The sequence below is a fragment of the Monodon monoceros genome, unplaced genomic scaffold (assembly GCF_005190385.1).
Source record: "Monodon monoceros isolate NGI ecotype Baffin Bay Population unplaced genomic scaffold, NGI_Narwhal_1 Super_Scaffold_21, whole genome shotgun sequence".
In the NCBI taxonomy this organism is placed as follows: domain Eukaryota; kingdom Metazoa; phylum Chordata; class Mammalia; order Artiodactyla; family Monodontidae; genus Monodon; species Monodon monoceros.
The window spans coordinates 1,751,133-1,763,262 of NW_021703778.1; positions in this window are offsets into that span (position 1 = coordinate 1,751,133).

A 12,130-nucleotide genomic window follows, 5' to 3' on the forward strand; every position below is an offset into this window, starting at 1 on the left:
CTTCTTCTACTATTTGGTCTTTAACCCCAGTTCCTGACACAGGGCTCCTATGTCCCTTGGGATTTCCTTGGCGATAGCAGTATCTTTTGTTCTTTTTTTTTTTAATTGGAGTATAGTTGATTTACATTGCAGTGTTAGTTTCAGGTGTACAGCACAGTGTGTGTGTGTGTGTGTGTGTGTGTGTGTGTGTGTATGCATATCTATTCTTTTTCAGGTTCTTTTCCCTTCTAGGTTATTATAAAATGCCGAGTATAATTCCCTATGCTATGCAGTAGGTCTTTGTTGTTTATCTATTTTACATATAGGAGTGTGTATCTGTTAATCTCAAATTCCTAATTTATCCCTCCCTTCCCACATTTCCCCTTTGGTAACCATAATATTGTTTTCTATATCTGTGTCTGTTTCTGTTTAGTAAATAAGTTCATTTGTATCTTTTTATTAGATTCCACATATAAGTGGTGTCACATGGTATTTGTCTTCTCTTTCTGACTCACTTCACTTAGTACGATAATCTCTAAGTCCATCCGTGTTGCTGCAAATGGCATTATTTCATTCTTCTTCATGGCTGAGTACTATGCCATTGTATGTATGTACCACATCCTCTTTATCCATTCCTCTATCAATGGACATTTAGGTTGTTTCCGTGTCTCGGCTACTGTGAATAGTGCTGCTGTGAACACAGGGGTGCATGTATGTTTTTGAATTAGAGTTTCCTCCAGACATATGCCAAGAAGTGGGATTGCAGGATCATACAGTAACTCTATTTTCAGTTTTGTAAAAGTGTCTTTTGTCCTAATGAGGTGACTCTGGGTGTGCCCCTGGCTGGGTGCTTGTCACCAGCAAGACCACGCCAGGATTAGAAGCTTGGAATTTTCAGCCTCACCCCCGGCATTGTCCAGAGAGGGGAGAGGGGCTGGAAATGGGGCTAAGGATGGATCATGCCCACGTGAGGAAGCCTCCCTAAAATCCCAGGTTGGTGAGCATGCGGAGGTGCTGGGAGAAGAGCGCCCCAGGGGGAGCAGGGAGCTCTGCACGCCTCCCCACACACCGTGCCCTGGGCATCTCCTCCATCCTCACCCTCATCTGTGTCCTCTACTGTGTCTTTTACCATGAACTGGGAAACAGCAATTAGCTGGTTTCCTGAGCTCTCTGAGCCGCTCTGGAAAACCAGTCAAACCCAAGGAGGGGCCTCCGATCAGAAGTACACGTGACAACCTGGCCTGATTGGTGTCTGAACTGGGGTCCAGGGGGCCGTCTCGTAGGACTGAGCCCTTACCCTCTGGGTAGACAGTATATGAACTGAGTTAAACTGTAGGACACCCAGCTGGCATCTGCAAAATTGCTTGGTGTGAGACACGCGTGCGTGCACACCCACACATCTGGTGTCAGAAGTGAGTAGTGTGAGAGTGAAGGAGAGACACACACAGGAGAGAGAGGTTTTTTCCTACTCACCTCTGCTTTCAACAGTTAAGGTCCCCTCGACCTTGAACTAGGCCCTCGAGGGGCTGAGCCCTCTCCTGGGGGCTAACTCATGACACTGCATCTCCTAGGATCTGCGTGGGTCTGGCACTCTGAGCGGGGCAACCCTCTGTTGCAGGGCCGACCTGTGCACTGGCTTCTACCCATTCAATACCTGTAGCATCTCCCTGCCACGTTGTGACAGCCAAAAAAGTCCCTGGACGTTGCCGGGTGTCCCCTGAGAGCCAAACCGTCTCCCCGTCCCACCACGGAGGATCCCAGATCCACAGCCCTGGACCCAGCTCCTCTTGTATGCTGTACATCACGTGTTTGTAACTTGCTTATTTTATACCCAGGAGTTTGTACCCAGCTCCCCTCAGACACCGCTGACCGCTCCAGCCTCGTGTCCTGTGAATCACCACGTACACACACTCGGTTGAGTCCCACCAGCGAGGGTTGCAGTGATAACTCTTTAGCCAAAGCTCAAGCCCAGATACCCCTGTTGCCAGGAGAGACAAGATTGGCTCAGCTCCACACACACCCAGACCCATCCGCCCACATCACGGGGCCGTAAAATCCAGCGTGAGCTGCAGGGGCATTGGAAGAAGCCACCTCTGATCCCCTGTATGTTTTCCATTTCCTCGGACCCGGGTCACTGGGCTCCACCCCCAGCTGCCTCACTGCTCCCGGACCCTTCCTTTTGGTAACTCCCTGGATGGGCCTTCTACCATCTAGATCCTTGCCCCTGGCTTCCACGGCCCCTCTAACTCTACTAAGAGCCCCTGCTTCAGTCAGAGCTGGCCGTCACAGCCAGGAGGGCAGGGGTACGTTGGAATTTACTAGAGTTTCAAAAACTAGCAAGAGTACCCCGGTCAACCCAGAAGTTTCCATTTCTGGCGACCAGGTGAATAAATCCAGAAGAAGCTTCCAAGCTTTCCACCCAGCTTCAAAAGGGTCACCACAGCCAAGAGCAGAGGAAGAATGGAGGGGAAATGAAAGGAATTCTTGTTCTGTGTTGTGTTGCACAAAGACCCATTAGGGTGAGCAGTAATCCATGCTACAAGGTCATGGGAGCAGCACACTGGCCGGCGGACAGGGAAACTGAAAGAAAACTAAGCCAAGGTTTTGTGGAAAGTCCATTGGACAGAGCAGACCAAGTGGATGTGATGTGAACTGCCTCCCGGGCCCCGTTCCTTTTTTCGTGGGTGGGTGGGAAACCGCACACTTGAGGAATCGAGCTGTGTGCCTGCTGCAGAGGGGACAGCATCCCCTGAGACTTACAGGTGGAAGCAGGAGGCACAGCTGGGGGAAGGCAGTGGCCCCGGTGGGGAGAGTGGGACTTGACGAGAGACAGACGGAATCTCCACAACCTAAGAAACAATGAAGATGTTTTTGCAAAGCCGGTGTGCTTAATGGGTTGGGGAAACAAAGGGCCCTTCTGACTTGTACAAATTACATTTGGGTTGGGTAACCTGATGGTTAAAAGAGATATCAGCCTAGACAAACGGTGAGAAGGTTCCAAAAGTTAATCACTCACCAGGCTTCCTAAGGGCCAGATTGCCCGGCAAGAAAGTCCACCGTCTGGCCCCGAAGGCGTGATCTGTCATAAGGCTCCGGAAGAAGAGGGAGGATGATCTGATTTTACAGATACCTCCCTCCCTGTACATGTGAGGCCGGGGGAAGGGGCTTCCTGCCTCGGCGGCTACCACTGGCCTCCAGAAACGTAGTTGCGTCGTGGGTGAGGTATGCAATCTATCTTGGGCTGTTATAACAAAAGTACAGCAAACTGGTGGCTTACACAAGCATTTGTTTCTCCAGTCCTGGAGGCTGGGAAGTCCAAGGTCGAGGCGGCAGCAGATTGAGGGTCTGGTGAGAGCCAACTTCCTGGTTCCTAGAGAGCATTTTCCGCTGTGTCCTCACATGGTAGAGGCGGGAGGGGCTCACTGGGGTCTCTTTTCTAAGAGCACTAATCCCATTCACACACGCCTTTATGAACAAGATTGTATCTGGTTTTACAGGAACTTATTTCAAGAAAACAAAATGCCCAGCACCTTGTACAGACCCAAACCACGTTCGCTCTCCTGTTACCCCTGCAGTTCTAGATTAGTAGGTTGGTCTGTTGGAGCAGGGTTTCTCAAGCTATAACACATCCAGGAACCCCTGGGATGACGTGAAAACAAGGATTCTGCTTCAGCAGGTCTGGGCAGGGCCTGAGATTCTGCATTTCTACCAAGTTTCCAGATGGTGCCAGGGCTGCTGGCCCGTGCCACACACTTGGACTAACAGGGAGTCGGGCTGGCCCTGCATAATTGATGGGACTATAGGCCCTGCTCGGTTGCTGTCATCGTGACCTGCCGTCTCAGTACTGTTATCCTGCTTTGAGGGCGTCCTGCAAACACAGCTTAATGGGCCAGTGTGTAAGAAATTGCCCATAGAGTCCTATCCAGTAAGTCTATATTTCTGGACCTAAGTATGACTTTGCCCAAACTCCCAAGAAAAGAATAGGTTCAGACCCAGCTGAGTGAAACCACTTTGTTCACTAAGATGCCCTACATCCTGATGACGGGACCCATCAGGAAAACACAGGATCATACAGACTTGACTCCCCCATGATTCTTCCCAGACCCTTTCTTTGGCCTCTGTGACCCGAATCCTCAGAGGAGAAAAACTCTCCCACCCCGCCACCCACAGTTGCCAGGATTTAGAAATCCTTAAGGAGCCTGAAACTGAGGATTGGTTTTTGTTCTTGTTTTCTACTTCTTTTGGAGTTTAAAAAGTTAAAACAATTCTAAGCTCACATGCCAGACAAAACGGATCATTATAGTAAAACTAGAAGGGCAGACTTCTTGTGCCAGAAAGTAAGGAAAACTCAAAGAATGGTGGGGATATGTCAAAAGGACACAGGCGCTAGCTTGGGGTTCCCTGTAACAGCCTCATTTCCTGGTTTCTGTGTTTGATGCTTTGACATCTGGGGCCTTGCTGACTCTGGAGGGACTGCCCCTCCGGAGTCAGCTAATTCCTAGAGACTGTCAGTGACTACTCCAGAGCCTGCTTTTCATATGCAAACCAACCATTTTGGGGCCCATATCCCAACCACATCCTCTATTGGGCTCTCAGACTCAGGGTGCTGTTCCCTGGCCTTAATCAACCAAGGCCAGGTTCCAGAGAAGGAGGGACGACCCCGGGGCCCCAGGGCTGCTGAAATGATCAAACCAGCTGATCCTAAACCTGCCCACACCGCCCACCCATTCCTTCCTGTGGAAATGATAATAAAGCCTCCCTCATTCTCCCCTCACTTCCTATGCCTTGTGACTAACCCTGGTGCTTCCCCTGGTGAGCATATCCTCCTATTTCTAGGGATCAGCAAGAATAACAAGTGTCTCATTTCATGACAGGCACGGCCATATCTGCACGTCCTACCATACTTGATTAAAATAATCCTGGGCACCCTTAAAGCCCTACCCCTAGTCAAAGTGGAGACAACTGACCATCAAAGTAAGTAATGATAATAATGGATTATACCCTGCTGCATAGAATAAGAATCCATGAGCTCTTATTGATAATAATTAATTAATAAACAAACAAAATAAATGGGGGAAAGAGAAAGCCCTTTCTTAGAGAGTCAACCAATGAATGTAAAAGGAATGAGGAAATCAGAATCCATTAACAATAAATGTTAAAATGAGTGGTTAAGGTTTGATAGGAAAAGGAGATTTATATAGACTCAAAGTATCTCCCCACAAATTACTTTTTAATTAGAAAGGAAAAATTAGTAACTTTATGGAAGAGAAACCTGGTAGCTACCACCTTTACTGAAGAGGGAGATGGTTCAGCGTGGTGGACAGGGATAAAGCAAGCAAGAGGCCACGTGAAGCTTGGAAAAATCTCTAAGGTCTGCATCAGGAAGGACTTTTAACTAAATCTTGGAGAATATCAGAAAATCAAATTAAACACAGGCTCTTTTCCCCAGGCACTCCAGCTGGTTGAACATCCCCCAACTCAAGCAAGTTGAAACAGGGTGGTGTGAACTAAAGCTACCTGGCATTTGGGTAATTCTGTTATTTCCAAAGTACTTTTCCAAATAGTATCTCACATGGTGCTGTTTTTCACAGCAGTTCTGTGATGCAAGGTATTGTGATCTCCTAATTTCACATATGAGCAAATTAAACCCAGAGATTAATGACCTGCCTAAGGTCACACAACAGAGCCATGACCTGACCCCAGGGTCCTGCCGACACTGCCCCAAGGTCCCTCCCACACTGCACTGTCACCCGTATTCACTAGCACCACCTGTGTCCCTTGAAAAATGCCAGGCGACCTCCACATTACAAAGGAAAATGTTCTAGAGGGGCAAGAAAAACACCCTCACACTTCACGGAAGACACCTCCACCACCGCGGCACCTGTGTTTTTCTCTGGGGATCACAGTGACTTATGATATTAAATCTTTCAGAGGTCCATTTTTAGAAACATTACTAAATTCCAGCGCTAGTTGCATGAACTTGTCTGCAAGGTCTTATCATGTCCACATCTTACGTTAAAAGAAGGAAGTTTCAGAGCCTACCAGAAAATTGTATTTCCACATCTGTGAGGGAGACGGTGTGAGGAAGGAAAGGCTGGAAAGTAGGATTGTGTTAAACACGTGCAGCACCTGTGAGGAGAAAGGCCAGCTCACGTGGCCAGAGTGGACCACGGGCACAGACCTGGCCAATTTCCCAGAAAGTTAATTGGACAATCAAATAATTACATTTGCTGGTCTGAAGCTGTTTCCCCGATGGTAAAACATTCCATTGTGGTGCTGTGATTTCTCATAGCCATTTTTCGGGTGGAGCAAATGATTTACTCCATTGGTATCTTTATAAAACTATTACCTCTGCAAAACACCGTCCTTCAGTTCCTCATACAGGTAAGGATGAGGCAGTCGAGTGCTTTTGTGCATGGCCTCTGGTCACACAAACTGCATTCAATTCTTGGCTCAATACTTACTTCTGGAGACAGCTTGAACAGTCTATTTAATCTCTCAAAGACTTAGTTAACTCATCTGTGAAATGGGAATATTAACACTACCTGCCTCACAGGGTTGTGAGGACTAAGTGAGTTATTAAGAGTAAAACACAGTTCCTTGCAAATAGTGAGCAGGGAATAAACGCCGCCCATGGCGATGCTGCTGATAATAATTTGCTTTGCATAACACAGGGGATGGTACCAATTTACCATCAGTAGAGCATGTGCTCCAAGCCGTGTTTCTAGCTGTGGCAGGAGCGATGGTGACTCCTCGTGACTTATTCCCATCTTCCTTACCAAGTAACTACCCTTGTGCATGTCTACAAGAGAATGAACGGCAGGGGTTAAAGGAAGTCAAAGTGACCCAACACAAAACAGCACACCATCATGCAAATGGCCATCTGTTCCTTTTAACTGACTCATATTTCGATCACCTTACAAAGCAACGTCACCATGGTAGACTGGATAAGCTATCATGGGATGAAGATGAGCTGTGGGTAATAAGTACATGTATGCATCAGCTTCGGGCTTTACACACTCCATTAAAGGCCAATTTGGCAATAAAAATATTGAACCATACAAAAGATTCATTCCTTTTAACCCATACCCATAAATTTAGTCTAAAGAAATAATTACAAAGAAAATAGTTGAATGTGCAAAATTATTTCCAGTATGAGTATTTATAATCATGAGGAACTTGTAAACAACATATAAATCTAACCGGATGAGAAGATTAAGGAAATTATAGGGTATTATTTGGTGAAATTGTGTGCAACCATTAAAATGATAAATGTGAAGACTGCATATGGAATTGTCAGGATACAAGACCAGTATACAAAAATCAAATGTATTTCTATACACTTGCAATGAACAATCCAAAAATGAAATTTAAAAAATGGCTCCAGGGCTTCCCTGGTGGCGCAGTGGTTGAGAGCCCGCCTGCCGATGCAGGGGACACGGGTTCGTGCCCTGGCCCGGGAGGATCCCACATGCCGCGGAGCGGCTGGGCCCCTGAGCCATGGCCGCTGAGCCTGCGCGTCCGGAGCCTGTGCTCCACAATGGGAGAGGCCACAACGGTGAGAGGCCCGCGTACCGCAAAAAAAAAAAAAAGTCTGTTTCATTTAGCTCAGTAAACAACTGGCATAGAGGTGTGGAATTTGGGGGAGGGGAGATATTTAAACAATTACAATGAGGAAACAACCCAAGATAAATGAAAGTACCCTCCAAGAATTTCTTGCAGGTAATTTCAATATATACTTAACCAGGCATCATAATCCATGTTTACGCGTTATTGCCGACTTTTCTGACTTAAGTAGGATAAAAAGGGGAGAGAGCCTTTTCATTTGGTCTTTTGACAGGTCATTCAGGGCTAGACTGACAGAGACTTCTCTCTCCCTAGCAAAGCGGGGCAGTCCTGGGCCAGGACGCTTGGTACCGAGAGGCTGCTGCATCAGGGAAACAGCACAGCGGGCTCTGGCTGAGTGAGCACACCGCCACCTCCTGGCAGGAAGGGGAAATGCAGATATTCCGGCCCTGACCTCATCACGGTGGGGATGCTGCTCCGGGATGGGATGCGGGCCTGGGGGTCCCGCCCGTCTCCGACCGACACAGACAGCAGACAACCCAGAGCCCTGGGTACGCAGCTCTGCGGGGAGTCACCCTGAGTGCACCCTGAGGCATGTGTGTATTCTTTTCCAAATTTTCTCCCATTTAGGTTGTTATATATTATTGAGCTGAGTTCCCTGTTCTATACAGTAGGTCCTAGCTGGCTATCCATTTTAAATATAGCTGTGTGTACATGTCAATCCCAAACTCCCAATCTATCCCTTCCCCTTGCACTTCCCCCCTGGTAACCATGAGTACGTTCTCTAAGTCTGTGAGTCTGTTTCTGTTTTGTAAGTAAGTAAAGGGATCTGAATTTTTGTAAATAAGCAAAGGGAGCTGATTTTTTTTCTCCAAAGAAGACAAGGACCGGGGACTTACATCAGGCCCGCTGGCCCTCATGGTCTAGAGGTTAGGATACAGCACCCTCACTGCCACAGCCTGAGTTCGATTCCTGGGCAGGGAACTGAGATCCTGCTTCAAGCCCCTGCACCCCGAGGTCCCTGCCCCCCCCCATCAAAACTAGCTTGCAAACTAGTGCAGCTGGAGGGCTCTGAATGGAGGTTTCCAGATTCCCTGTCAATCTGTAGATTTGAATCTCAAAGGTGGGCTTCACGTGCCTTCCCTGGAAGGAGAGCACCCCCTGCCAGAGAACGTGATGGGGAAAGGTTTGTAGAAGAAAGATGTCATTTTAAAGAAGACCAGGATTTACTGAGCGTGGACAGTGTGCTTTTATCTCACTTAACCCACTTATCTCAGAAACGTCGTGATGGTATGAACTCAGACCCCTTTTTACGGATGAAGAAGATGAAGCTTGGAGAGGCCAGCGACCTGCCTGGACCACTCAGCTTGTCAGAACCTCAGCAGGGTGCTGGTGACATTGCATCTCTTGATTTGTATGGTTATTAAATAGAATTTTTAATTGGTGGAAATTTACAAGCTGTACAATTATGATTTATGCACTCTATACCTATACATTATGTTCTTATTTGAAGAAAAACTTTTTAAAATTGGCCATTAGTTAATAACTGTTCAAGCTGGATAATGCATACAAGGCAGTTTACTACACAATTATCTCTATATTTGCTCGTCCTGGATTTTCTATAACGAGCTAAAAATTTTATACTACAGAGTCCAAAAATGAAGTTTGATTCAAATTTTATCTGGAAAAACCAAACTAACAAGGGAAAAAACAAGTTTATCTGACACTTAACACGACGTAGGTTAAAACTGTATCCATTAAAGAAGATGTGGCACATATATACAATGGAATATTACTCAGCCATAAAAAGAAACGAAATTGAGTTATTTGTAGTGAGGTGGATGGACCTAGAGTCTGTCATACAGAGTGAAGTAAGTCAGAAAGAGAAAAACAAATACCGTATGCTAACACATATATATGGAATCTAAGGGGAAAAGAATGGTCATGAAGAACCTAGGGGCAAGACGGGAATAAAGACACAGACTTACTAGAGAATGGACTTGAGGATGTGGGGAGGGGGAAGGGTAAGCTGGGACAAAGTGAGAGAGTGGCATGGACATATATACACTACCAAACATAAAATAGATAGCTAGTGGGAAGCAGCCGCATAGCACAGGGAGATCAGCTCGGTGCTTTGTGACCACCTAGAGGGGTGGGATAGGGAGGGTGGGAGGGAGGGAGATGCAAGAGGGAAGAGATATGGGAACATATGTATATGTATAACTGATTCACTTTGTTATAAAGCAGAAACTAACACACCATTGTAAAGCAATTATACTCCAATAAAGATGTTAAAAAAAAAAAAAAACTGTATCCATGCACCAATTCTCAGAATGAACAAAGGGAATGCTCAGTAGATCTATGATGGGCTTTGCCGCACTGTTGAGTTTCACAATGAATCCATAAAGCCCGAAATCCAAAATCCAAAATTGCTTTTGCCCAATTCAAGTGCTTCATCCCTTTTCGCAGGGACCTCCCCTAACCCTTTGGTAGTAAGATCACACTCTGGAACGACATCTGAGGTCATCCTTGCTGAGCTTCTCTCTATCGCTGGCCGCTCTAATTTGGCCAGGTCCTCATTTGTCAGTGACTTTACAGATGTTTTGAGCAGTTCTCTCAATATCACTTTCAACACTCTCATGAAATCCCAACTGTTTTGCAAGATCTGAAATCCACTTTGCAGTAATGTGCATTCTGTTGGAGCTATGCTCTCCAGAAGCTGACCACAGCAGACAACGTGGAGAGAGTGACCAAGAAAACAATGGGTGGAGACCAGTTCTGCTTCTTCATTTTAGATAGAGAGAAAAATCCTACTTAAAACATAATACAAAATATAATCTTGCAGTAAAAAAATGGGGAGAGATTATTTAGCATTGACTGACTTTATGTGTGGCCAGAGCATTAGGGAATGTTGTCACACTAGTTAGCCTGGACTTCTTCCAGCAAAGTGGTAGCTGGTGCCACATGACCCAGCAAACCCGCTCCTGGGCACATATCCAGACAAAACTCTAATTCAAAAAGATCCATGCGGGCTTCCCTGGTGGCGCAGTGGTTGAGAGTCCGCCTGCCGAGGCAGGGGACACGGGTTCGTGCCCCGGTCCGGGAAGATCCCACATGCCGCGGAGCGGCTGGGCCCGTGAGCCATGGCCGCTGAGCCTGCGCGTCCGGAGCCTGTGCTCCGCAACGGGAGAGGCCACAACAGTGAGAGGCCCGCGAACCGCAAAAAAAAAAATAATAATAATAAAAGATACATGCACCCCTATGGTCACAGAAGCACTATTCACAATAGCCAAGACATGGAAACAACCTTAGTGTCCATCAACAGATGAACAGAGAAAGATGTGATATATAGATAGATATAGATATGATATATACACACAATGGAATACTACTCAGCCATAAAAAAGAATGAAATAATGTCATTTGCAGCAACATGGATGGACCTAGAGATTATCATACCAAGTAAAGTAAGCCAGACAAAGACAAATACATATGATATCACTTATATGTGGAACCTGAAATATGACACAAAAGAACTTCTCTATGAAATAGACTCACAGACATAGAGAACAGACTTGTGGTTGCCAAGGGGGAGGGATGGATTGGGAGTGTGGGATTAGCAGATGCAAACTCATATATAGGATGGATAAACAACAAGGTCCTACTGTAGAGCACAGGGAACTATAGTCAATATCCTGTAATAAACCACAATGGAAAAGAAAAAAACTGGCAACTGGGGGGACTCCGATAATCAATACCCAGGTAGCAAGGACCCTATGTGTAAAGGAAAAGAATCTACTCCCTCAAAAGCATTAGCGACTGGTGAAGAATTTCTTGACATTTTTTGGAAGAATCCCAGAAGATGCAGGCTGCATCGTGTATCTCACATTAAACCAGAGGTCCTTCCCAGACCGTGCAGCTTCAAGAGTTTTTCTTATCTCCCCATCCCTCCTGCCATGGCCACCTCTCTTGATCCCATTTTCCTTCTCCTAGTTTGGCATTTTGCTCCTTCCCAAAACAGACCTCAAAATCCTTTCATTTCTCTTACATAGAAAGATTCAGCTTGACCCCCAACTCCGATCCTGGAACTGCAGACCCCATTCATTACAGCTTGAAGCACGAAATGATTCCCAAGCCCCCAGCACCTCTCTGTTTAGGAGGCCCCAGCAGACTGGATTTTTTTTTTTTTTTTTTTGAGCTTATCGTTTGTGGCCTCCACCAATCAAACCATCAGCATGTTCCTTTCAGACAGGGACCATGCTCTCCCCACAACAAACTGGTGAATGCTTTTCCCTTCACCCTGGATGTAAGGAAAGAAAACTGAAAAACTGCTTTAACGTGGATTATCTCAGAGTGGAGAAATTGTGAGAGATGTGTGTTTTCCTCTTTTTGCTTATCTGTATCGTCTGAATGTTCTATAATAGGAACATCTATTTTAAAATCTTACCTCTTTCAAAAGATTGCATTGAGCATGAAGTTAACATAGGTAATAATGTCAATGAAACCAACTTTTTACCTAAAAATTATATTTTAAAGAGAAAGGTGTATATTTTTTTTCCTTTATCTCAAAGTGAAGAAGCATAAA